The following is a 27,754-nucleotide window of genomic DNA, read 5'->3' on the forward strand; positions in this document are numbered from 1 at the left end:
ATATTAATAGTATGGCTGTGGGCATTCGTAGATAAATAAAAGTTTACAATTTATTTTGTTAATTTTCACAAATGCTTGAAGTAGAGACCGTATCCTTGGTTTATGACTGTCACGTCCTGGCCAGTATAAGGGTTAATTGTTATTATAGTTTGGTCAGGACGTGGCAGAGGGTATTTGGTTTATGTGGTTCGGGGTGGTGGTTTTTCTAAAAAGGGCATTTGATTTATGTATTCCGGGGTTTTTGGGCACTGTTCCTTGTTTATGTAATTCTATGTTTAGTCTAGGTAATCTGTTTCTATGTTGAGTTAATTGGGGTGGACTTCCAATTGAAGGCAGCTGTGTGGTGTTGCCTTTGATTGGAAGTCCTATATTAGTTGGGTGTGTTTGTCTGTGTAATTGTGGGAGATTGTTTCTTGTTTTGCTGAGTATGCCTTTCAAGACTGTTTCGTTGTTCGTAAGTTCGTTTCGTTTTGGTGTTCACTTAGTTTGTAAATAAATACACAAGATGAGCATCAACATTCCTGCTGCGTTTTGGTCCTCCTTAACCAACGACGACCGTGACAATGACATTAAGGGGTAATTGTAAAAATAATCTTTATATCATAATTATAATGTTATTAAGCCTCTTCAAATGTGTCAATCCATCTTGCATAAACTCTGACAAATATGCAAAGTAGCCTAGGTGAGTTTTTAGATTGACCTTAAAACAAGGACATTTAATCCATTCTTCTTTTTTTCATCCCCAAACCAAAACTAAATGCATGATATTCAATCGATCAGTGCCCGCACCTGCTCGCCCATCCAGGATCACTACTCTGGACGGCTCTGACTTAGAATACGTGGACAACTACAAATACCTGGGTGTCTGGTTAGACTATAAACTCTCCTTCCAGACTCACATTAAGCATCTCCAATATAAAATGAAATCTAGAATCGGCTTCCTATATGGCAACAAAGCATCCTTCACTCATGCTGCCAAACACACCCTCGTAAAACTGACCATCCTACCGATCCTAGACTTCGGTGATGTCATCTATAAAATAGCCTCCAACACTCTACTCAACAAACTGGATGCAATCTATCACAGTGCCATCCGTTTTGTCAGCAAAGCGCCATACACTACCCACCATTGCGACCTGTACGCTCTCGTTGGTTGGCCCTCGCTTCATACTCGTCGCCAAACCCACTGGCTACAGGTTATCTACAAGTCTCTGGTAGGTAAAGCCCCGCCTTATCTCAGCTCACTGGTCACCATCGCAGCACCCACTCGTAGCATGCGCTCCAGCAGGTACATCTCACTGGTCACCCCCAAAGCCAATTCCTCCTTTGGCTGCCTTTCCTTCCAGTTCTCTGCTGCCAATGACTGGAACGAACTGCAAAAATCTCTGAAGCTGGAGACTCATATCTCCCTCACAAGCTTTAAGCACCAGCTGTCAGAGCAGCTCACAGATCACTGCACCTGTACATAGCCCATCTGTAAACATCCCATCTATTTACCTACCTCATCCCCATACTGTATTTATCTTGCTCCTTTGCACCCCAGTATCTCTACTTGCACATCTACCATTCTAGTGTTTAATTGCTATATTGTAATTACTTCGCCACCATGGCCTATTTATTGCCTTAACTTACCTCATTTGCACTCACTGTATATAGACTTTTTGTTTTCTTTTGTTCTACTGTATTATTGACTTTATGTTTTGTTTATTCCATGTGTAACTGTGTTGTTGTATGTGTCGAATTGCTATGCTTTATCTTGGCCAGGTCGCAGTTGCAAATGAGAACTTGTTCTCAACTAGCTTACCTGGTTAAATAAAGGTGAAATAAATAAATCAATATTTTTTTTAAATAAGAGAGAGAACTGATCCTAGGTCAATGCCATACAATGCACAAATCAGTCCATGTTTGGATTTGTGAAATATCCTTCAGCAATGTCATGACAAAGAGCTTAATCCAGCTTAAGTCTAATAATTCATGATTTTATGAGCGTCCTTGTCACACACTGAAGTGATGATGAGAAAAACTGGAGGACATTAGTAGTTCATGCCTAGATAGCATGAGGGGAAAACAATTACTTGACATTTGATCAAATGGAGGCCAAGGAAGGGTTAAAAAAGTACAAGGCAAGGAAACAACAAGAACCCTTAAGAAACAGTGTGTTGTATTATCCTTTCTGTGTGAGCCCACTCAACAATTGTTTTGCTGCAAAGATTATTTGGGGATTCTTATTCCATTTGTCTGAAAAGAGCACAATACTGTCGTACAGTAGCAAATTAACCTCCTCATTTTAACCCTTGAGTGGTTACAATGGCAAATGACCAGGAATAAGGATTCTTTTATGTGGAACTTTTGGGTTTTTCATGTATTTTTCACTGTAACAGAAGTTACAGTGTAATTCACGGCAGTCAGAAGGCGTTAACGGTGTACGGTTCTCAGGGACTTTAACTGTAGACTTCTCCCTCTTCACACAGAGTTTTAATCCGCTGGTGGGTAAATTGACTGAGAGGATCATTTGCCTGCACTATTGACAGATACGTGAGCTGCTTGCTCAAACTTTCTCTCCCCTCAGTGGCAGACCAAATGAATTATGCAATTAGTATGTAAAGAAGGCAAATTAGAGGAGTTGTGTGTGTTCCTTTCGAATTATTAGTCAAGATCCACACAGATTCAGTCATCACGGAATATCGATGTTATGTCTTTTCTCTGTGTTCTCTCTTTTCCTGATCTGCACGTACTGAAGGTGTAGCATTGCTGTATTTTCACAAAATATGACTTTGATATTCGCTAATTATAACACCACCACAACTCTATTTTGATGTGTGAACTATCTTTGCTAAAGTAGCAATTCTTTTTTGGGGGTTATTGCATTTAATTTGCATCATCCTTTTTAAAGGGAAGATTTACATAATAATCTGCATAATTAAAATGACTTGATAAAAATAGACCTAACTTCTTTATTTGGTGGCGGATGCAGACACGGTCCACTACTAGAAATGAATGCTATTTTTTCCATTGAAAAAAGCAGTACATTGCAACAATTAGCATCCGTATATCTGGTAACATATCCCAGGTTTCATGTTACAGTATCGATCATAGAATCCAGAGGTAGCCTCAAAGAAGCTGTTTATTACAAGTAGACCAAACAACAGAAACCAGCCATGCCACTCTCTGTGTCTGCATCTAACACCAGGGGGCAAACTGTTCTCCTCACGGCACTGTGTCAGGTATGGACGCTGTCGATGGCTGTCGACTTAACAAGCTGTTCTCTGGACAATCAGTAATAACAGTTCTGGTGCTTCAGGCAGTGCTGCTACATACTGTTTACCTTTTCCTCTCCTGGCATATCCTCGCCTTTAAGACTCAAGCATGAACAAGCACAATTTGCAGAGGGGTTGGACTTATGTTGAAATGAGGCAAGGCTAGCCTCTGGGTACCACCTGTGTACTTGTTGTGTTGTGTGTTCAAGGTTTTTTAAATGATAGAAGCATACTGTATAGAATAGATTGGGTGAGGGATAATACCATACAACTATACAGTGCCTTCGGAAAATATTCAGACCCCTTGACTTTTTCCACATTTTGTTACGTTACAGCCTTATTCTAAAATGGATTATATGAAAAAAATCCTCAGCAATCTAAAAAACATAAATACCTTATTTACATAAGTATTCAGCCCCTATGCTATGAAACTCAAAATTGAGCTCAGGTGCATCCTGTTTCCATTGATCATCCTTGAGATGTTTCTACAACTTGATTGGAGTCCACCTGTGGTAAATTCTATTAATTGGACATGATTTGGAAAGGCACAGACCTGTCTATATAAAGTCCCACAGTTGACAGTGCACGTCAGAGCAGAAACCAAGCCATGAAGTTGAAGGAATTGTGCGTAGAGCTCTGAGACATGATTGTGTCGTGGCACAGATCTGGGGAAGGATTCCAAAAAATGTCTGCACCATTGAAGATCCCCAAGAACGCAGTGGCCTCCAACAGTCTTAGATGGAAGATGTTTGGAACCACCAAGACTCTTCCTAAACTTGCCGCCCGGCCAAACTGAGTAATTGTGGGAGAAGGGTCTTGGTCAGGTAAGTGACCAAGAACCTGCTGGTCACTCTGACAGAGCTCTAGAGTTCCTCTGTGGAGATGGGAGAACCTTCCAGAAGGACAACCATCTCTGCAGCACTCCAGCCAATCAGGCATTTATGGTAAAGTGGCTAGACGCAAGCCACTCCTTAGTAAAGGGCACAAGACTGCCCGCTTGGAGTTTGCCAAAAGGCACCTAAAGACTCTCAGACCATGAGGAACAAGATTCTCTGGTCTGATTAAACCAAGAAAGAACATGTCTGGAGGAAACCTGGCACCATCCCTACGGTAAAGCATGGTGGTGGCAGCATCATGCTGTGGGGATGTTTTTCAGCAGCAGGGACCGGGAGACTAGTCAGGATCGAGGCAAAGATGAAGGGAGCAAATCCCTACAGAGAGATCCTTGATGAAAATCTGCTCCAGAGCGCTCAGGACCTCAGGCTGGGGAAAAGGTTCACCTTCCAACCGGACAACGACCCTAAGTACACAGCCAAGACTACGCAGGAGTGGCTTCTAGACAAGTCTCTGAATGTCCTTAAGTGGCCCTGCCAGAACCCGGACTTGAACCCGATCGAACATCTCTGGAAAGACCTGAAAAAAGCTGTGCAGCAACAGTCCCCATCCAACCTGACAGAGCTTGAGAGGATCTGCAGAGAAGAATGGGAGAAACTCCCCAAATCAGGTGTGCCAAGCTTGTAGCGTCATACCCAAGAAGACTCGATGCTGTAATCACTGCCAAAGGTGCTTCAACAAAGTACTGAGTACAGGATCTGAATACTTATGTAAATGTGATATTTCTGGTTTGAATTTTTTATAAATTAGCAAAAATGTGTAAAAAACTGTTTTTGTTTTGTCATTATGGGGTATTATGTGTAGATTGATGAGGAAAACAAACAATTTCATCAATTTTTGAATAAGGCTGTAACGTGTGGAAAAAGTCAAGGGGTCTGAATACTTTCCGAACGCACTATATACAGTATAAGGAGGAGTCGAGGAGATGTGTAAAGTTGTGGCTAGAATCTAGCTGCTGGATGAAGCCGCTAGTGACCATGGCTGTGGCATTTCAAAGGTTTGGTCACACTTGGAAACCGATTTCATTTCATGTTTTGGAAGACACTTTGTGTGAAGCTGGAGAACTAGGACACCATTATGGTTCTACTTCACAGCTCTGGTCAATCTCCTAGGATCAGGAAAGGGCAGAAATGTGGTATTTTATAGCAGTTGAGCTCAGGTTTCCCACTGGTTATTCCTTGGCTTAAGCCCTGGCTCAGGTGGGTGATTCTCAAGTCATTTTAGAGTTGGCCGTTTCAGCAGCAGTGTTTGCGATATATATGTTTCAGATACTAGCTATAATTCGCAAGGTTGACTTATTTTTATTTTTTTGTTGAAAGAGGCCAAAGCTAAGGCCCTGATAGGATTGACCCGTTCAGCCTCTGGTCTGTTATGAGGTGGAGGGGCTGTAGCTGTTGGCAAACATTGGCAGCTGATTGAAACCAGAGAGCAGACTCTCACTCCCTTTCAGTCCTGGGCTCGATGTTCACTGGTATCCAGAAGCACACACACAGATTGGCTACAGAAGAGAAAGATGGTGATGGGGTACAACCGCTGTCGAGGACGCACTACATGCCCTCTCTGTTCTGGCACATCATCTGCCTCTGCCTTTTATGGGACCTGATAGGAGAGGCAGACTGACCTGGTGCAACCTCCACGCGGGGCTACAAGCATCCAATTTCTGTCAGCTGCCATTCACCCTCCCCGGGCGAAAAAGCTGCTCATTTCTCAGAGGAAGAACAATCTCTCTCTTCTATTTCCTTTTCAATTCCCTTTTTCGTCATTTTGAATCTCTCTCTCTCAGATGGGAGAGAAATATTCAGGCCATGTTGGCTGGACGTGGAGAAGTAGCTGGAACTTTGATCTGGACTGTCGGATGAGATGGCCTCTGGGTACAAGAGGGCCCTCAAGAGGAAGAGGAGGGCAACAAGCCCTGGATAAGATCACATGGAATGGTTGTTCCATTACACATATCAAGGGTATGCATTCTGACAGTTATACAAAGGAAGGGAAGGATAAAAACTAGAGCCACACACATCACACGCCAACAAAAACCCAGGGCTGTTGCTTTGATGCGCTCTACAGGTAACTGGCAAAATAATGGAAACACTTGAGTAAATGAGGGATACAAATTATATTGAAAGCAGGTGCATCCACATATGTGGGTTCCTGAGTTAATTAAGCAATTAACATCCCATCATGCTTAGGGTCAAGTATAAAAATGCTGGGCAGGCCATTATTTTGGCTATAATGGCTACAGTATACCCCCATAGGATGACAATGCCCCCATCCACAGGGCACGAGTGGTCACTGAATGGTTTGATGAACATGAAAACAATGTAAACCATCTGCCATGGACGTCTCAGTCACTAGATCTCAACTCATTTGAACACTTATGGGAGATTCTGGAGCGGCACCTGAGGCAGCGTTTTCCACCACCATCAACAAAACACCAAATTATGGAATATATTGTGGCAGAATGGTGTCGCATCCTTCCAATAGAGTTCCAGACACTTGTAGAATCTATGCCAAGGTGCATTGAAGCTGTTCTGGCTCATGGTGGTCCAACGCCCTACTAAGACACTTTAAGTTGGCGTTTCCTTTATTTTATTGATTATTTTTTTTTATTTTTTTATTTTGTTGGGGCTCCCGAGTGGTGCAGCGGTCTAAGGCACTGCAGTCCCTGGTTCGAATCCAGGCTGCATCACTTCCGGCCGTGATTTGGAGTCCCATAGGACGGCGCACAATTGGCCCAGCATTGTCCGGGTTTAGCCGGTGAAGGCTGTCATTGTAAATAAGAATTTGTTCTTAACTGACTTGCCTAGTCAAATAAAGGTTAAATAAAAAATTGCTGTAGCTACATGGCAAATATTATTGCTTTTCTGGTGTTGCTACAACTGCATCTGACATAGCATCTGTGAAAAAGATGATGTTGAGATAATTAATACTACTCAATTATGAGTAATTATACATGCACTATATTAAAATAACGTAATGTCAGTAAATTAACACAAAGATACTGTAAGTTAGATCCTAACAAATTAAAGGATTTACCAACCGTAAGAGATTATTGAACCGATTGTCTGAATTGCAGGTTATCTTATGAGTCAACCCTCTTAATAATAAAACATTTATTTTATATAACCTGGTACACTGACTTATATAATATGGCAGCTGTGTTTAGACGTGAATTAGGGATTTGTGCAGATGTTGCCGATTGCAGGTGCTGGGGAATAAGCCCCTGTTCCCTGAAAACTAAGAGCTTTGGACACATGGCCTCATTATAGCAGTTCAAATGCCTTTGGGTGTACATAGACCAAGGATAGGGACAAGCTTTAAACAAGCTCTGACACCACTTCTCAAATGATGTCCATCATCTAACTGACTCGTCCCTATGGGTTTCTTAACCAAGTGCCTTGATATGGTTAAGAACTGAGGAGTTTTTAGACATGAAAGGAAAATAGGACTAAGTAGGGTTAGCAGCTCTGTGTCAGAACACTTGGCTGGTGGTATGACATTTATATTTTATCATTTGTTTCATTGATCTATTGTAATAGCTATCAAATAATATTTACCATTTTAATATCTAAAAAAGATACTCACTCAGCTATAGCTAATCAAGCCAGACGTGAGGCTATACAGAAATACATGTTTACTTACTGCATGTATTTCTTGCTAGTGCACACCTGGTATTACCTGTTACCCTTTTCGTCCATTCCCCAGCTATCGAAAGAGATCAGCTCCTTCTAACTTTAAGTAATATCACAGCATTTGAGTGTACAGCTAGATCAGTGGTGGCTGGTGGGCAGGTATTTCAGACGGGCTCATTGCAATGGCTCGAATGGAATCAATGGAACGGTATTAAACACATGGATGTGTTAGATACCGTTCCATTCCACCCATTACAAGGAGCCCGTCCTCCTCTATCTCTGCCCACCAGCCTCTCTGAGACACACACAGCCAGACTCCGCTCCCTCTTCCTGTTTCTCAAGTGAGGAGTGGATTAGCATCAGTTCCACGTCCTTCATCTCCTCACTCATTAGGCGGAATAAGCGCGAGGCACCTGGGGTCAGAGGCTAGTAAATGAGGACTGGACATCCATCCATTTTTCCATTTGACTTTTTGTTATTCCAATCACTCTCTTCTGAAAAGATTCATATAAAGCTTGTGTCGACACACTGCCATGTGTAGTATGAACATTCACAGCCATTAGTCCATTAGCGATGTTGGATTAGCTATTCCAATCATTTGTTCAAATTAGCAAGATGTTTATTTTGTCATCCTTGTGGATATAAAGATTGTCTAATGAGACTATGTGACATGGATGATTACGGTACTGTATACAGTGCTAGTATCACAGACACTGCACTCGTGTGTGCTAATGCAAAGTCCCTCATTTATTAACAAGGTCAACATACAACGGATGTAATAATTCAATATAAACTGCCTCTTATTAACCCCATGGACTTTGCATGAATTGAATTACCAATACCAGCCATTCCAAACAGCCATTTTAATGACAAATCTCCTCACAGTGTAATTGATGACTGGACAGCTATTGCCCACTCCTGCCATCTTTAATATTTTGCTAAGGCAATATAATGTCTGCAGATCTGGCTTTAATATTATTGAAGTTAATGGGCCATAGGATAAGAACAGCTTGCAATAGTTTACCAACTCTGATATAATTCTGTTCTCCTAGCTACCTTAATACCTTATTTGTGCTGTCAAAGTTGTTTTGTTTTTTAGAAATAGACTATCCATTTTGAGTTCTATGTTTGTTATTCAACCAATTCTTTTTAAAATCGGGCCTGAAAATGTAATCACAATGTGAACACATTTTATGGAGAAGGTTTGTTTATTTACCAATTAAAATGATAAAATAACATTTTAATTCTACAAAAATGTGGTGTAGAAACGTATTACTTTCTCTGAGTAGATGACAGAGTACTGGTCACCAGAGACGTTGCACAACTGTCAATTCAAATATGATTGAAATAGCAATACATACTGTATTGTAATGTTTACTGTAAACATAAAAGTACTATAAGTAAGGTATTATTATATATATATATCTCTCTCTCTCTCTCTCTCTCTCATGGGTGCTTGATGACTAACAGTCAGCCAGGCTTTTCCAGAGGAAGTGTCAGTACTGTCTGTGAGTCAGAATAATGCATTTCTCCTGCTGTCATCGGCCTCCCTCCCAGTCCCTCCACTCTGGAATTGATGCTTTCTCCATTAGCATTTGGGGAGTAGCAGGCCTTAAATCACCAGCCTAACTCACCAACAGCCAGATAAATCCCCTGAGCATCTCCCAAAAGACTGTATTTAACACCTTGATAATCCCCCAAGTTCTCCTAAATGGGAGAGTAGTCTGTGAGTGTCCCCTGAATGGCCGCCTTTTATTGAATGAAATGGCATAAACGTGGCTGGAGGGGGAGATTAATGCTACCTCGTATCTCCTTCTCTCTGTCTGCTCTCATCTGTTTTTGGTCGCTATTGTCTTTATTGAAAGATTGAAACTCAAGGAGTGATATTCCTTATTTCAGTCTTCTAGCTAGTGACCCAACCGAATGCAGTCAAACGCAATACAGAGCTGTCAGTTTTGATCAACGTGATATGAATCCTTCTCTATTTTTTCAAATCGCTTTTAAAAAAAATCATTTATTTTCATTTTATTTTTGTGTTTAAAATGGAAAGTGAGACTTCAGTGGGTTTTCAGAGAAGGGAGAGTCGATACAGATCCACTGTAAATTGTTTTGGTAGATGGGTCTTAAATTAGAATTAATTGTCTCCGATTGTGAGGTACAACATAAGCACAAATGCTTTGATTTGGTCCTTGTTAAAAATGTTCTCTACATTGAACAATAAAAAAAGCTGATTTCTCTTGTTTATTATTTTTCATAGAATAGTTGCAGGCAAAATACAGTTTAATCTCTATGACATTTGTAGCCACATGGCACTCAAAGAGTATAACGGAGGACCATGTCCTCAGCGAGGAAGGCCCACATTTTCAATGTCTTTTTGAAGGCAGACACGATGGACAACTGAAAATTAAACACCTCTGTCAGAAGGAAGTTGAACTGAGAACAGAACGGTCCTAGCCTGCCTCAGATTTCAATCTCTATGCTAATTCTAGCAAGTGAAAATTCATGCAGGATTGTTATCCTAAATTTGCACACGTAAGTGACAAATGTGTCTCCAATCACTAGTAACTATGGGAACAAGCTCCATATTAAAGCATAGCTCTCATTCATTTGGAGAAGAAGCCTCTGGTTTTATTGGTATGGGGAGGATCTTCCTCAATCTAACTTATTTATTGTTTTGTTTTTTGAGGACTCTGTTCAGTATGTCGTAATTCACTGGCTCAGCGGGGATATACTGTATATTGCATGTGCAATGCTTGTATAAACCATGTGGCAGTAAGGCAAATCAAGCCTTAATCTTATTACATTTTTTTCCATCATCATGCTCAGAAGGTTGAGCAGCCCTGGCAGAGTTACCAATATGGTTGCACGGATGCTGATTGTTCTTGAAGCCTTGAGCCTTTTCTTGACATACAGACAGATGGGCAGACAGACAGACACCCAACCAAGAGTTTGAAGAAAGAACTTGCACATGTAGAGAGCATTATATTGTATCATTATTTATTCATTGGAATGTTGGAGAACAGCGTGTATCCGGAGGATACAGGTAACGCACGGTGGGGCAGTAACCAGCATGCAGCCATGAGTAGTCTCAGCAACTGCATGCATCATACCATATTTGGTTGTACTACTAACGTGCAATACTACATTGACTGTGTGTGATCAGGGCCATAGAAACGTCTCAGACTCATCCCCCATGTGGGTTAAAATCACATAACGGCCACCCATCAAAAAGAACCTACATTTACATATTGCTTATATGTGCATTTCACACCATTTTATTTTATCGTCAGTAAACCTATGTAGCTGGAGTTATTATCATCTTGGCCTATATTTGATACACATTTGGCATTAGAGAAAGTCTCGTACCACAGTTTTCTAAAATAGTTATTTACCCATTTAAATCCGCTTTGATTTACCGGCTGTATCACTTGGAGAGACAGTGGGGTTTTGTTTTGAGCTTCATTATGTCAGAGCCAAATCACGCTTCTCTACTGGGGATCAATGACTCCTGAGAGAGAGAGAAAATGTAATATGAAGAGCTGCTTCGCTGTCTAATCTCCTAAACCAACAATTCATTCGAAAATAATGAGGAAAAAATGCGAACTGCATAAAAATATTATGTTGCATTTATGACTAATGATTTTGAGAATTCCATTTGCTTAGAAAAATGTATTTAGTCAACTCGCTACGTTGTGTGCCAACAATAACAATCTTCATGACTTAAAAAAGTCTACTGGTGCCCAATATTTCAACCCCTCACCCTGCTATTTTAGATGATTATTACAGTCAAACGTTTACAATTTATTTCTGTTTAAGAGTTAATGTGAATCCCAATGACATGAAGAAATGGGCAACAGTGTCCCCCCCCCCATTTTAGGATTTTGATTAAGGTGTGGGAAATGGGAGGTCTCAAAGGGTAATTACTATGGAGTTTTTAAGTGCAATTGTGTAAACCGCTTTCTCATCGCAGCATTTCTCTGCTGCATTTCCTTTGAGCTCTCAGGAGGTGTGAGTCAGATCAGAGAGACAGACAGACAGACAGACAGACAGACAGACAGACAGACAGACAGACAGACAGACAGACAGACAGACAGACAGACAGACAGACAGACAGACAGACAGACAGACAGACAGACTATGGGCTCAGCTCTGCTCCTGCTGAGTCCTGCATTTAACATCCCAAGTTCAGCTGTGCTCATGAAGCTGTATGTCTCTCTCCACTGGGTTCCGGCACCACCACAGCACAACCCCATGAAAATGGAACCCTGATTGTCCCACGAATTGACAAAGTACCGTGCCTTGTTTTTGAGCTGCCCCTCTCTCTCGCTTTCTGTCAGAGTGTATCACTCATTCACACCTCCTTCTGTCACATGCGTGAAAGGCTTTCACATGCTGCAATAGAGCCTATACAACTTTGAAGATGACAATCATGGGCTTTAGAGATGTGGAGTCTTGACCTGTATGAATCAGTGTAGAGTTATACTTTTGTTACATGCTGGATCCCTGTATTATTATTGAGAACAGTCATACTGAATTGCCCTTCAATGATACACTATCTCATGTCACTGAGTTACTGTAGGTTTTGAAAAGTTGCATTTTATAGAGTTTTACAAAGTCACAAACCTATAGTAATGTACTGTTTTTCCAGATGTAGTTTGGCGTGGTTTTGTTGTTTCATCTGCTAAGTGTGTGAGCACTAGGCCAGTGTTATTACATTCACTACTACAGGCTTAATGTGGTCAGGTTTTATCGCTGTCTAAAATTGGATTACATTACTGTGTTGATCTTAATGTCAGTCTACTACTGTTACAACAAAAAGTGCACCTTCTCAATTGTATTGGCATAGAAGGTCATTTTGTTAGTCGAATCAAGATAAGAGGGCAGTGTTGAATGTATCCTCTATTGATGTTGCAAAATCTATAGATCGAGATAAGGTGTTTCAGTCAGGGAAGCATGAAATAGAATACCAGGACTTATGTTGCTTCACCTGGACATATTTAGAAAGTCTGATATTTGATATAGAAAAAAAAACATGAAGAAAATCTACATATGAGAGGAATAGAAGGGAGGGATTGGGATATGCCTTAAATGAACCCAGTACTATGCCCGAACTTGTTTAATGCTGGTAATTTTAAAGCCCCCATGTAGTCTTTTTAATTTTATTTTCAAATCATCACTTTATGTCTAATGAATCACCGTGTAATCATTTATTTTCCTGAGCCTTCTTGGGGCTCTGAAAGGCTCACTCTGATCGAGTGGGCATTAGGAAACAAAATTGAATATAGATATTTACATATACAGCCTGATTGGCTGATAGAATTGTCTAGAGCCCACCCCCTCACCCCTTCAAAAAAAACAACAACAAAGACACATGGTATTCAACCTGTGAGCTGGACCCTGAACGCACTAACTTCCACAGGTGTGTAGGCTACTTTGTTTTGTCATTAATTAATTTCATTTGTTATATCATTGTTGGATTGCTCACCAGAAGATGCAGAACCAGAACAGCCGGTTTGCGTGGTGGACCATCCTGGCCTATACCCTGTCTGCCTACTATTCATTGCAGAATGGCATGATTATCTAAAGAGCAGACTACAGACCTCTGCGTCTGAGGCCAAACACAGTAAGCAGTACTAAGTAGACTTAGTATTACTTGCTGTGTTAGGCCTCTGAGACGCATTTGCCCATGGTATAATCTTCAGTATCATCACAAAGTCTATTTCATCATTTAGTGAAATAGACTTTGTAATGATACTCTAGAGTAAAACTTACTTACATTTTTCTAATGAGTAAACACTTGCATTCTTTTGTTGAAAGTAAATAAGAAACCAAACTGCAATGAAAAGTTGTTACAACAAAAAGTGCAGTGGAGTGAGTCGAGAGCTTCAAGTTCCTCGGGGTCCAAATCACTAAGGACTTAAAATGGTCCACACACACACACACACTCATACTGACTCTACACACACAATCTTAATTTACGCTGCTGCTACTCTGTTTATCAAATATCCTGATGCCTAAGTCACCTTACCCCCATACATATCCCCTGTCACTCCAGTATCCCTGCACATCGTGTTCTTCTTTATTTATATTTCTCGTGTGTTTTTGTTCTCCCGTATGTTATTTTTAGTACTACAGTACATTGATTACTGCATTGTTGGATTTAGAGCTTTCAAGAAAGGCATTTCACTGTACTTGTGCACATGACATTAAATCAGGAAACGTGTTACCGTGCTTCCACATCTGCATTGCTTGCTGTTTGGGGTTTTAGGCTGGGTTTCTGTATCGCACTTTGTGACATCGGCTGATGTAAAAAGGGCTTTAAAAATACATTTGATTTTATTTGTCATTCTTCCAAAAAATTATCTTTGCACTTATTTTGCACTTACTTATTTTGCACTTACTTTGCACACTGCTAAATGACTAAAACTGACTAAATGACTATTTACATAACATAATAAACAGATGCACTGCAATTCTTTATTGTAAACTGCCAAAGTGCTCCATTGTGGCATATATAGTTGTGTAAATAAAATAACAATTTCAGATCATAAAATAGGTTATAATGAAAGTCAAAATCATGGCATGTAAGTATATTTTCAAGCTATTGTTTTACAACTCAATTTCTGGAAGGTATAACATGTTCACAGTAAAAGGTGCTTTTATTCTGATCTTTACAAAATAACACCTGTTTTAATGACTGATGGTACTTTTCTAAAATTATTTTCTTACCCGGATAGTAAATTAAACATATATCTGCACCAAACCAAATGACAGAAAGCATTGAGTCTTTACATATGACAAGGACAGACATATACAAGTAATATAATATTAATAAAACAACTTAATTGAAAGAATAAGTTTAGGGGAATGCATTGTCTCATTGAAACCTGAAAACAAAGAGCAAGTTACATCACTTGATGTTAAAATGGCGCCGGAGAAGAAGGCAGACTTTTTAAGTGTCCCCAACCGATTGTGTTTTTTTGTTTGTTTATTTGCGTTGTTTATTTGCGTAACAATTTTTTTAAACTTATTTTGTACATAATGTTGCCGCTACCGTCTCTTATGACCGAAAATAACTTCTGGACATCAGGACTGCGATTACTCACCACGGACTGGCAGAATCCTTTTTTTTGTCCTTTAACGAGTGTGACGAGCCCGACGCAAACGATATACTGCTTTCTCTGGAACAGGCCCAGATCCCCGTGATTTGCGTGAAGAGGAGGCAGAGAAAAAGGGGCCAAAGGGTGGGCTGCCTTCTGAGAATTTGTAGGCGATCGAATAAACCCCCACTTCCTTCCATTCTGCTAGCAAACGTGCAATCTTTGGAGAATAAAATCGATGACCTACACGCAAGATTAAACTACCAACAGGACATTCAAAACTGTAATATCTTATGCTTCACGGAGTCGTGGCTGAACGACGACACTATCAACATACAGCTGGCTGGTTATGCCCTGTACCAGCTGGATAGAACAGCGGCGTCTGGTAAGACAAGGGGCGGTGGACTATGTATTTTTGTAAATAACAGCTGGTGCACGATATCTAAGGAAGTCTCGAGCTATTGCTCGCCTGAGGTAGAGTATCTCATGATAAGCTGTAGACAACACTATCTACCTATAGAGTTTATCTGTAATTTTCGTAGCTTTTTACATACCACCACAGTCAGAGGCTGTGGGTAGTGCGAACGGCCCAGTACATCACTGGGGCCAAGCTTCCTGCCATCTAGGACCTCCATACCATGCGGTGTCAAAAGAAGGCAATAAAAATTGTCAAAGACTCCAGCCACCCTAGTCATAGACTGTCCTCTCTGCTACCGCACGGCAAACGGTACCGGAGCGCTAAGTCTAGGTCCAAGAGGCTTCTAAACAGCTTCTACCCCCAAGCCATAAGACACCTGAACACTTAATCAAATGGCTACCCAGACTATTTGCACCCCCCCCCCCCCCCCCCCTTTTACACCGCTGCTACTCTCTGTTGTTATCATCTATGCCTAGTTACTTTAATAACTCTACCTACATGTACATATTACCTCAACTAACCGGTGCTCCCTTATATTAACTCTGTACCGGTACCCAACCTGTATATAGTCTCGCTATTGTTATTTTACTGCTGCTCTTTAATTACTTGTTACTTTTATTTCTTATTCTGATCCGTATTTTTTTCAACTGCATTGTTGGTTATTGCCTCGTAAGTAAGCATTTCACTGTAAGGTCTACACCTGTTGTATTTGGCACATGTGACTAATACAATTTGATTTGATTTGACTATCATAAGCATAACATCATACACAATCACTTGCCCTTGTATTCAGGTGTCACACAAGCAAACCACGTCATATTCTCCTTTCTATCTTTCCTGTAACAAAGCCAGCAATTTCTAGAGTACTCCTCAAGTACATTGAAGTTTCACTCTTTCTGTTCCGACAATCAGCCAAATGTTAGCTTGTTCTTTGATCTGTTTGTGCTATATAGCCAACTCTTATGTATAGCCAACTCCTATGTTTAACATATCATGACAACTATCATACATTAGGCATTAGCAAGACCAGGCTAGAGGGATCTGGGACCAGACTATCGCACCACCAGATTGGTATGTACAGCAGCCACCTCCAGCATAAACCTAGAAGGGTTAAGGGGGAACCAGTTCAGCTGCTCTTCTGCCAGCTGATGTTCATCTGTCTGTCCTGTGTGTGTGTGTGTGTGTGTGTGTGTGTGTGTGTGTGTGTGTGTGTGTGTGTGTGTGTGTGTGTGTGTGTGTGTGTGTGTGTGTGTGTGTGTGTGTGTGTGTGTGTGTGTGTCATACTCTTCATCCTGGTCTTCAAGTAGCTTCTCATCAAAAGCATCTTCCTCCGGAAAGTCCATGACCTCATGGTCCTCCTCATCCTGCAGGCCTTTCTCAGCGTTGACCCTTTAGCACATCAGAAATGGGATCATGAATGTAAGGGAATTGTGTAGCTACAAGTTATCAGCCTGTTGGCAAGGTGACAAAGTTACATTTTATAATCCTAAGGTTTTCACCCTCACATTTGAGAAAATGTAACATAATGTAATATCTGATAGTTTATAACTGAAAAAATAATCATAACATAATATTTATAAATAATAATTATAATATTATAATAATATTCTCATATCTGCCTGTAGCCAAGTCAAACCAGCTAGACCTCCAGCCTGAGCTTTCATAATTCATATGATCTATCATAAAGGGTTATCATTCATTCATTCTTGCATTCCAGCCAGAAGGCTTACTATTTTTTAGGAATCATATCACAGAAAAACATACATCAAAGATATTTATTACTAACACAAGAAAGTTTATCTGTGTCGTTTAAAGTGGGAGCAAATGAAACATAGTGGGCAGAACAAGCAAGGAGGTGGGTAAAGTGAAGCATGAGCTAGCGATATCCTATTGGAGCACTGTAGCAGGGAACGCCGCCTCTGAAGTGCACGTGAGAACAAACTCAATTCGATCTTGCAATTTTTTTTAAACTTTGGCAAAGTGTCAAATCTATAAAACTTAGTACGCTGTGTTCGCAACAGATTGTAGTTTTGGGAACAGAAACTTTTATTGAGATCAGATGTTTCATCGATGATAGAATTTGCGGCCCAGTTTCACCTAGTTCCATCTTCTCCCACTACCCGCGACTGGACTTCCTCTCACTGACATATTTGGTGGTGGTGAAAACATTCTAAATGGATGCTTCAGCTTTATAACCCCTGTGCATACACCTAATGAGATAACTAGTTAGCTAATAATAATAATAATAATTAGGGATGCATAGTATATCGGTGAACATACCAGAATCGGACGATACTAGCTAAAAATGCCAACATCGGTATCGACCCGATGTCTAGTTTAACGCCGATGTGAAAAACCGATGTCATAGCTGACGTGCGTACCTATATAACGTACATGACATAATGACGCCACGTAAAATTTTGCGCTACACGTGCAACACAGCATTCCTAACCTAGCCCACAATGTCTGCTGTGTGGTTCGAACAGTCAACAAGTTGAGCAGTCATTTGAAAGAGTATTTGCACATGCAAGCCAAGCATCACCACTACTATCAGTAGCACTGTCAAAGCTGTAAAAATAAGTCTGCAAACAAGAAAACACCCGGCCACGAACGATGCGTTTACAATACCGTGTTGGTAATAAAGCATTATATGTTCGACCGCAATTTCTGGGGTAGCAAGCTAGCTTTAGCTTGGTAGCTTTAGCTTGGTACCTAGATAGCACCAATACAATGTACCGATCCTGTGCAGGTGTTGTTACACGTGGTCTGCCACTGCGAGGATGATCAGGTGTCTGTCCTGTCTCCCTGTAGCGCTGTCTTAGGCGTCTAACAGTACGGACATCGCAATTTATTGCCCTGGCCACATCTGCAGTCCTCATGCCTCCTTGCAGCATGCCTAAGGCACGTTCACACAGATGAGCAGGGACCCTGGGCGTCTTTCTTTTGGTGTTTTTCAGAGTCAGTAGAAAGGCCTCTTTAGTGTCCTAAGTTTTCATAACTGTGACCTTAATTGCCTACCGTCTGTAAGCTGTTAGTGTCTTAACAACTATTTTTGCTGAGTGTATTTGTATTCATTTGCATCACTGTCAATGCCATACTTTTATTTTTAAACTATTGTGGCTAATCCTGATTGTGTCTAGCTTCACATAGATGGGTCCGACCACCATTAATCAAATAAAAACTGTCTTATAAATTAGGGTTATTTTACATAATGACACCTAGCTATAGAGTTAGCTAGCTAACTATAGCTACTGAAACATATGTCGTTTTGTTATGTTTTCAGGGAAGAACATTGTTTGCATCCATGAGCTAGCTATCTTTTTTTTATGACCAGCACTGTAGGTGTGCGAGACAACTTTACCAGCATCATAGCATACGTATCGATTAATCATTGTGACATATGAAATACAAGTGATAGTGTAATCAATGTGTAATCACTACGTAAAAAATAAATGAATGCGTTAAATGAACAAATGAACAACGAAACAGCACAGCACAACAAGTAAGTGAAAGAAATAGGTTTTGATTATGTTTTACTGGTAATGGGAACATACGTAAATGCCAACAAAATAACTTTTTGGTCAGTGTGGTGTGTGTGTGTATGTCACCTTAACTAGGCAAGTCAGTTAAGAACAAATTCTTATTTACAATGATGGCGTACCCCGGCCAAACCCAGACGATGCTGGGCCAATTGTGCGCCGCCCTATGGGACTCCCAATTACGGCCGGATGTGATACAGCCTGGATTCGAACTCGGGACTGTAGTGACGCCTCTTTCACTGAGATGCAGTGCCTTAGACCGCCGTGTCCATGTGTGTGTGTGTTAACTATTTAACTGTACTAGAATGCTTAAAAGGCCTCTAAAAATGTTTGTCGGATATCGGTATCGGCCAAAAATGTCATATCCGTGCATCACTAATAATAATAGCAACCCCTCTCTCTTCTGGCTGGCAGGCTAGTAGCTACTAATCCAATCACAAGCCAGTTCGTTTTAATTCTAATAGCTAATGACAAATACTGTCAACAGGCTACTACTATTAGTTACCTCACCGACTTTGATAGCTAGCAATCTGGCTAACATTATCTAAGAAGATGCTATAGTGTCCTGGAAATACGATGACATTGCCTCAGTAGGCAAGTTATTAGTACTTAACGATTTTTCCATCATTATCATGACGTCAAATATACTTTAGAGAGATGGCAATTGCCATAGCTCGAAAAGTTAGTCAAAAATAGCTAGCTAGCAATGCTAACCGTAGCTAGCTAAAATCCAGTCGTGTCCCTCAATCTTAACTAACTAGCCAAAGTTACTCCATCTAAAGTAGATCTTAAAACATCACAATGATGACATAAGGTTTTAGAAATGTCATTGTTTTTCCAAGTCACTATAATGCGCTTTTGACTAAATCTTCATCTGCAGATGGCAGCAAGTAGAACGTTCATTCTGGCATCAGTCCTCAATACAACGTTCAAAACAATATTGTGATAAAGCACACAAACCATGAATAGCATGTCCTTTACTTATAATAGAAAAATAACTATAGACAGACACTTACTTCATGAATGGTTGCTGCTGCCGATTTCAAGTTCCATGCAACGCTTGATGGAGCTGCTGAGAATTCTACATGTGTACCTAGACTTATTTGCAATGTAGTCCGAGGCAAAGTGTGCTGTGCTGGAGTTTCGACTGAACTTCTCTAACAGTTGATTATTAAAAAAATCTAAGCCAAATCAGACAGTGATTTTTCACTATAGCATTTGGGCAGCACCAACACCAAAACTAGGAGGGGAATTTGATAATAAATGAATGTTTAATTATAATCTATTATAATCAGATCAACAGGTGACGTTATGTGGCTGGCCAAATTTGCAGCCAAACGAATAGGCTGAAATTCTAGTTTTTTTCTCTCCAAATAGCTCTTACACAAAAAGGGCATTATCATAATTTCACAATTTCAGAGTGTTATTTAAACCAGAAATAACCGAAGAAAAACTATATATACAGTTGAAGTCAGAAGTTTACATACACCTTAGCCAAATATATTTAAACTCACTTTTTCACAATTCCTGACATTTAATCCTAGTAAAAATTCCCGGTCTTAGGTCAGTTAGGATCACCACTTTATTTTAAGAATGTGAAATGTCCGAATAATAGTAGAGAGAATGATTTATTTCAGCTTTTATTTCTTTCATCACATTCCCAGTGGGTCAGAAGTTTACATACACTCAATTAGTATTTGGTAGCAGTGCCTTTAAATTGTTTAACTTGGGTCAAACGTTTTGGGTAGCCTTCCACAAGCTTCCCACAATAAGTTGGGTGAATTTTGGCCCATTCCTCCTGACAGAGCTGGTGTAACTGAGTCAGGATGTAGGCCTCCTTGCTCACACATGCTTTTTCAGTTCTACCCACAAATGTTCTATAGGATGGAGGTCAGGGCTTTGTGATGGCCACTCCAATACCTTGACTTTGTTGTCCTTAAGCCATTTTGACACAAGATTGAAAGTATGCTTGGGGTCATTGTCCATTTGGAAGACACATTTGCGACCAAGCTTTAACTTCCTGACTGATGTCTTGAGATGTTGCTTCAGTACATCCACATAATTTTCCTGCCTCATGATGTCATCTATTTTGTGAAGTGCTCCAGTGCCTCCTGCAGCAAAGCACCCCCACAACATGATGCTGCCACCCCCGTGCTTCACGTTTGGGATGGTGTTCTTCGGCTTGCAAGCCTCCCCCTTTTTTCTCCAAACGTACCGATGGTCATTATGGCCATCTTACAAACACTTTTGTAAGTGTTTCCGCCAGCGTCTTCACAAGGTCCTTTGCTGTTGTTCTGGGATTGATTTGCACTTTTCGCACCAATGTATGTTAATCTCTAGGAGACAGAACGTGTCTCCTTCCTGAGCGGTATGACGGCTGCGTGGTCCCATGGTGTTTATACTTGCATACTATTGTTTGTACAGATGAACATGGTACCTTCAGACGTTTGGAAATTGCTCTCAAAGATGAACCAGACTTGTGGAAGTGTACAAAAAAAATAATTCTGAGGTCTTGGCTGATTTCTTTTAATTTTCTCATGATGTCAAGCAAAGAGGCACAGAGTTTGAAGGTAAGTCTTGAAATACATCCACAGGTACACCTCCAATTTACTCAAATGATGTCAATTAGCTTATCAGAAGCTTCTAAAGCCATGACGTCATTTTCTGGAATTTTCCAAGCTGTTTAAAGGCACAGTCAACTTAGTGTATGTAAACTTCTGACCCACTGGAATTGTGATACAATGAATTATAAGTGAAATAATCTGTCTGTAAACAATTGTTGGAAGAATTACTTGTGTCATGCACAAAGTAGATGTCCTAACTGACTTGGCAAAACTATAGTTTGTTAACAAGAAATTTGTGGAGTGGTTGAAAAACGAGTTTTAAATACTCCAACCTAAGTGTATGTAAACTTCCGACTTCAACTGTATATGCACTACCGTTCAAAAGTTTGGGGTCAATTAGAAATGTCCTTGTTTTTTAAAGAACATTTCAAAAATTGTCCATTAAAATAACATCAAATTGATCAGAAATGCAGTGTAGACATTGTTAATGTTGTAAATGACTATTGTAGCTGGAAACGGCAGATTTGCTGGCATTCTAGGCAGAGTTCCTCTGTCCAGTGTCTGTTCTTTTGCCCATCTTAATTTTTTCTTTTTATTGGCCAGTCTGAGATATGGCTTTTTCTTTGCAACTCTGCCTAGAAGGCCAGCATCCCGGAGTTGCCTCTTCACTGTTGACGTTGAGACTGGTGTTTTGCAGGTACTATTTAATGAAGCTGCCAGTTGAGGACTTGTGAGGCGCCTGTTTCTCAAACTAGACACTCTAATGTACTTGTCCTCATGCTCAGTTGTGCACCGGGGCCTCCCACTCCTCTTTCTATTCTGGTTAGAGACAGTTTGCTCTGTTCTGTGAAGGGAGTAGTACACAGCGTTGCACAAGATCTTCAGTTTCTTGGCAATTTCTCGCATGGAATAGTCAACATTTCTCAGAACAAGAATAGACTGACAAGTTTCAGAAGAAAGTTCTTTGTTTCTAACCATTTTGAGCCTGTAATCAAACCCACAAATGCTGATGCTCCAGATACTCAACTAGTCTGAAGAAGGCCAGTTGTATTGCTTCTTTAATCAGAACAACAGTTTTCAGTTGTGCTAACATAATTGCAAAAGGGTTTTCTAATGATCAATTAGCCTTTTAAAATGATAAACTTGGATAAGCTAACACAACGTGCCATTGGAACACAGGAGTGATGGTTGCTGATAATGAGCCTCTGTACGGCTACTACAATAGTCATTTACAACATTAACAATGTCTACACTGTCTTTCTGATCAATTTGATGTTATTTTAATAGGCAAACAAATTAGCTTTTCTTTCAAAAACAAGGACATTTCTAAGTGACCCCAAACTTTTGAACGGTAAGGTGTATATATAAAGTTTTTAACTGCACTGCTCCTTTAAGCACTATGTAAGAAACAGTCAATATGTGGGTAGCATGTACCTGGCTCAGCCTGTAGCTCTCCCACTCCTGGTTAGATCAATAATGCAACAAGAAGGAAATGAGTGGGCCAATACCTCACTCACTATGCTTTAGGCCTATGACCCATGCTGGCTAAGCCAAGGATGTCTGCTATTGCCTATTCACTTTGGAGGCCACGTTTAAATTTCATGTAATTGACCCCATAGCTTGGCTAGGATTCATTTCATTACACAATGTCACTCTAATAAAAGCCTAGTAATGTAAACAGGGCAAATTCACCCTTTAAGGTTTGTAGAGGAATTGCTGAATTAAGCACTGCCCTTTAAATGTGACCACAACAATCAATTTAAGCTGCCTATAAAACAAATCGGTCTAAGCAGAAATACGGCCCAATAACATGTGACCTTAGATACCCAAGGTAACATAAAACATAGTTTAAATACCCAAGGTTAATCAAATGTGTCAGGGTTAGGTCAAACATTTGAGGGGGATAATTGGGAGCGTGGATTTGTGATAAAGTAGGTTTTTAATCTTTTCCAACTCTTTAATATAATCCAGAAATCCTCATGCGTTTGCAAAGAAGTTTGAGGTGTCTTGGAAATGAAATGCAAATGTTCTCAATTTACAGTGGTGGTCAAGGTCAGTGCTAACTAAATCCCTCAGTGCCGGAGCAGAGGAAAATATTCATGATTTGCATTTGAAGGCATACTTTCTGCTAATATATATTTAACAGCATATGATGTTATCTAAATGTTTTGAAACATGTTGGCCATGGAAAACACAACTTACGCTTGTATGCAGAGCATAGGCAATTAGCAAACAAATAAGTGGGTTAAAGCCGTCCTACCATTTAACCATGCAATTACCATGTAACTGAATTGAAAGGAGGGTAATTATGTATCATTACAATGTACTGTAATTACAGGTAAGTAACGTGAGGTTCCTGTTGTTCATATACTGTACATTGAGTAACAATTCACTTTCCGCTAACCACCGAAGGGTGAATTGCTAAAATAAACTCCATCAATAGGATCTGCATTTCAGGAATCACAATCACAAGTACCCCTGGTGCACTGTTAACTTATTTAGCGTTTAAATAAAAACTCTGTTTTTGCCATTGCCCTCATTGGCTTTCATGCGTTTGAAACTAGAGCTTGTTGGAATGTGTTGGACACAAGCTTGGTTAGCGACAGTTTAGTTGCCCCAAATTCTGGGGAGGGGCTTAGCTAAGGGTCAATAGTTCTCAAGCTACTGATCCATTATCACCTGACATGCAATGCATTCCATTACAGTAGAACTCTTTACCACAGGATATTATGGGGACACAATGAAACCTTAATGGAATCCTATGACATGCACCACGCCGGATAAACGGATTAGTCTTCACATGTATCACCAATCACTCACTGCCGTTGTTCCTAACCGAGCAGGCTGCAGAGCCAATATGACAACATTTCCCAACTTTCCATGAAGAGTGAAATATTTACAATTATGTCCTCTTGGGGGAGGCTCTCATGCCCCCTCCTCGCTTGTTCTCCTGGTACGTGATTAGCCAGTAAGGGAGTTTGCCTGCAAAAGTATGATAGCATCCGTCTCTCCTTGCATTCCCTGCTTTGAACAAAGGGAGGTTTGGAGTAGGAGAGAGCTGGCTGCTCTCTGTTTGAGACTAGCACTCGGCAGGAAGGGGCTCAGACTGGCAGCTGTCTCCTTTGTTTGCTGCTATCTCTTGTGCAAAAAGATTTACACCCACTGACATCAAATGCAGAACACTATCAGCGAGGAGAAACATCAGGCATTAGGCAAAATATATTCGCTGCCATCAGAATTGGATAGGAGGGTTTTGAGTCATAAATCTGGGAATAGGACTCAGCTGGGGCCGGGGGAGAGTGGCACCATGGTCTGCCAACCTTTTACTTCAGAATGACCTCACTTGCTCAAAGGACATAAATTGAGTAGCAGGGAATGATTGCCATTAGAAAGGCAAAGGCATAAAGTGTTGTTTTCCATTATGTGCAGAAAACCAGCTACTATAGCAAACTACCTGTTTTGAGAAAATGAGGCACAAGACTCGTTTGGATGGCTTTTTTTCTTCAATTATGTGCCTCTATCCAAGCAATTTTACTGTTTCAAATTTTGAAGTGCCAGGTTCCGCAAAGGATATTCTACGGCATTTAACACGAACAGCCTTTCTTCTCTTTTCTCCACTTTTGCTCACTCTCTTCCTCTTGCACTTTTTCTTATCGCCCAAGGATAGACCTCTCTCCTCTTCTCTCAATTCTCTGAGCTCTCTTCCAGTGTGTTCTATATAGCCTCTCTTCTCTTTCATCTTCCCTTTACTCACTCTGCCTTTTCTCTCTCACACAACATCCTCACATCATTATTTGGGATCCAGTGCTAGAGAGCTAGAGTTTCTGCGTCTGTCTAGAGATGATGCTTTTGAGGCTTGTGTCTGTACAATGACTAGGGGGATTGGATGCTACATCCAGGACATTGCTATGATGGGAAGACTGAATTTTCTCAGAAAGGCCTGGTTAGTTCAGTTGTGTGGCTCAGTGACCTTGGTATGGGCTCAACAGTGGCATTAAAGTTTCTGCAAGCTGTATGTATTGCCTAACACACACGTGACCATTAGGGCTGAGAATTGCCAGGGACCTCACGATACGGTATTATCACGATACTTAGGTGCCGACACGATATGCATTGCGATTCTCACGATTCTATAAGCATTGCGATTCTCACGATTCTATAAGCATTGCGATTCTCACGATTCTATAAGCATTGCGATTCTCACGATTCTATAAGCATTGCGATTCTCACGATTCTATAAGCATTGCGATTCTCACGATTCTATATACATTGCGATTCTCACGATTCTATAAGTATTGTGATTCTCACGATTCTATATGTATTGCGATTCGATACAGCGATTTTATTGTGATTTGATGTTCCAAAAATATTGCTCACTATATTTCTACTACAGAGAGACGAGGGCATTAGAAAACAAGCTTTGATCATTCAGGGAAATAAAAGTAGTGAAAACATGTTGGTTCGGTTTCAAAATAATATGGAGAACAGCTATAGGATGAAAAATACCGCAGACAAGCACATCCATAGACACACACATTGCAGAATCCACAGGTTTGTTTCAAATTCACACTCATCCTCATTAATTTACAAAGCTCAAGAGGAGGATGTAAAAATGTCAAAAAGACGATCTACAATAACAGTGAGACCTATATCTCAAAGACATGTTAAAAAACCCTGCTATCTCTCCTCCTGGCGCCCAAGAAGCCAGATGGGGTTTTAATGCTGATGGTGTGTCGTGCAGCACAATAAACAGGACGAGCAAACACAAGCTGAAAAACATCAGGGGAAGTTGGAAAGCAATACCATGGGGAGATACTGACCAACAAACACACAGACATATGGATAGGGCAAGGGCACTGCTGTCCACTAGAGCAAAATAATGATTGATGTCACTGCATGGGGAAAAACAATCTGTGCATCTCAATTCACAGGAGTGCCATGGCCAAATAGCAAATCTGAGATAATTTCATTATCAATGACATTAGAATTATCCAGCCAGCTTTAATTTGAACCACCCCCTCTCTAAGAGACTATTACTGAACGTCTATTGCCTTGTATTATATTACAGTAGGACGATACCACTGCAATTTTGATACTGCACTTGATATGTTATTGAACAGTTCATCTTGAAAACAGGATTGGCAGTAATGTTTCAGAGTAGCTATGTTTTCACAGGTCAAGAAAGGGTGAGCAGTGTAATGAAATCAATTTATGAAAATTCTTAATGTTATTCAGCAACCTGTGACATTGCCGCTAAATACTTGTTGTTGTAATTTCTATAACACATAGCGCTATTAAATTCAAGTCCCAAGTGTTAGAGATGTATGTCCATTCATTAGCTACAAGGTTAGAGAACAACAACTCATTGAGCGAGGGGTTTGTAGAGCAGAGGAATGAGCATGCTCCATGCATTGTACATACAGTGTTGCTTTATCCCTCTGTTTGCTCTATCTATGGATACACTATATTCTTTAGACCTAATGAGGATGGGTCCTTTACAGGCATTTCCTGATGATTCAGCTATTGTCAGTTGTATCTCCCGGGGAGACAGCACTGGTTATAGAAAAATAATTGAATCATTTGTGTTGTGGTGTGGGGCTTAGCACTGGGAGCTCACTGTATTGCGATCCAAAGACCTTTGTGCACTCCAAAATGAAGCTACTGTACAACTCTGATTACAAATAAAGGAATGGCGGAGAGTGATACTGTATAATGTTCTTTACATTGCAGATATTGTGTTGCGGTAATTGATGATACATTGTGAACAAGTATGGGATTAATTCATCTAATTAATTTTAGTATTAATATGTGTTTACATGGGTGAAAACATATTTGATTAAAGTGTTTACAGCAATTGATCCCGACATTATTTTCATGTGGACAAATGAATCATGTTTGCCCTTTAGCCGTAAAAAAAAAAAGTGATGTTGTTGTGAATGTCTGATAGGCTATTCATGCATATATTAATTGAGTATGCAAACTTTTTCCTGTTCTTACTATTTATCTAGCCAGGTTATAGCTTTTCCACACAGCATTAACTATGCTGCTCTCAGTAACCACAAATGGGGCCTGACGTGTTTTTCCCTCTAATCAATCAGCCATTCAATCAGTATATCGACTGGTCTTTGATAGAGCACCACCCAAAGTCCTGATGTGGCTGAACAGTGCTGTAATGCTGATTTGATTACAGAAAGTCTATGGAAACTAAAAACAGACAGGTGTAGAGAGAGAAAAAAACAGACAGGTGCAGAAGGACAATTTGGAGTTGATGGGTTTGACATACAGTACCAGTCAAAGGTTTGGACGCACATACTCATTCCAGGCTTTTTCTTTACAGTGAGGGAAAAAGTATT

General features: G+C 40.3%; 1 protein-coding gene across 1 annotated transcript in view; it reads left to right on the forward strand.

The window, feature by feature from the left end:
• The window catches only part of LOC106580806 (limbic system-associated membrane protein), a 461,182-nt gene that overhangs the window by 252,573 nt on the left and 180,855 nt on the right, over positions 1-27,754 (forward strand). The gene's annotated exons all lie outside the window — the stretch shown is intronic.

The sequence above is a fragment of the Salmo salar genome, chromosome 20, assembly GCF_965601325.2.
Source record: "Salmo salar chromosome 20, fSalSal1, whole genome shotgun sequence".
In the NCBI taxonomy this organism is placed as follows: domain Eukaryota; kingdom Metazoa; phylum Chordata; class Actinopteri; order Salmoniformes; family Salmonidae; genus Salmo; species Salmo salar.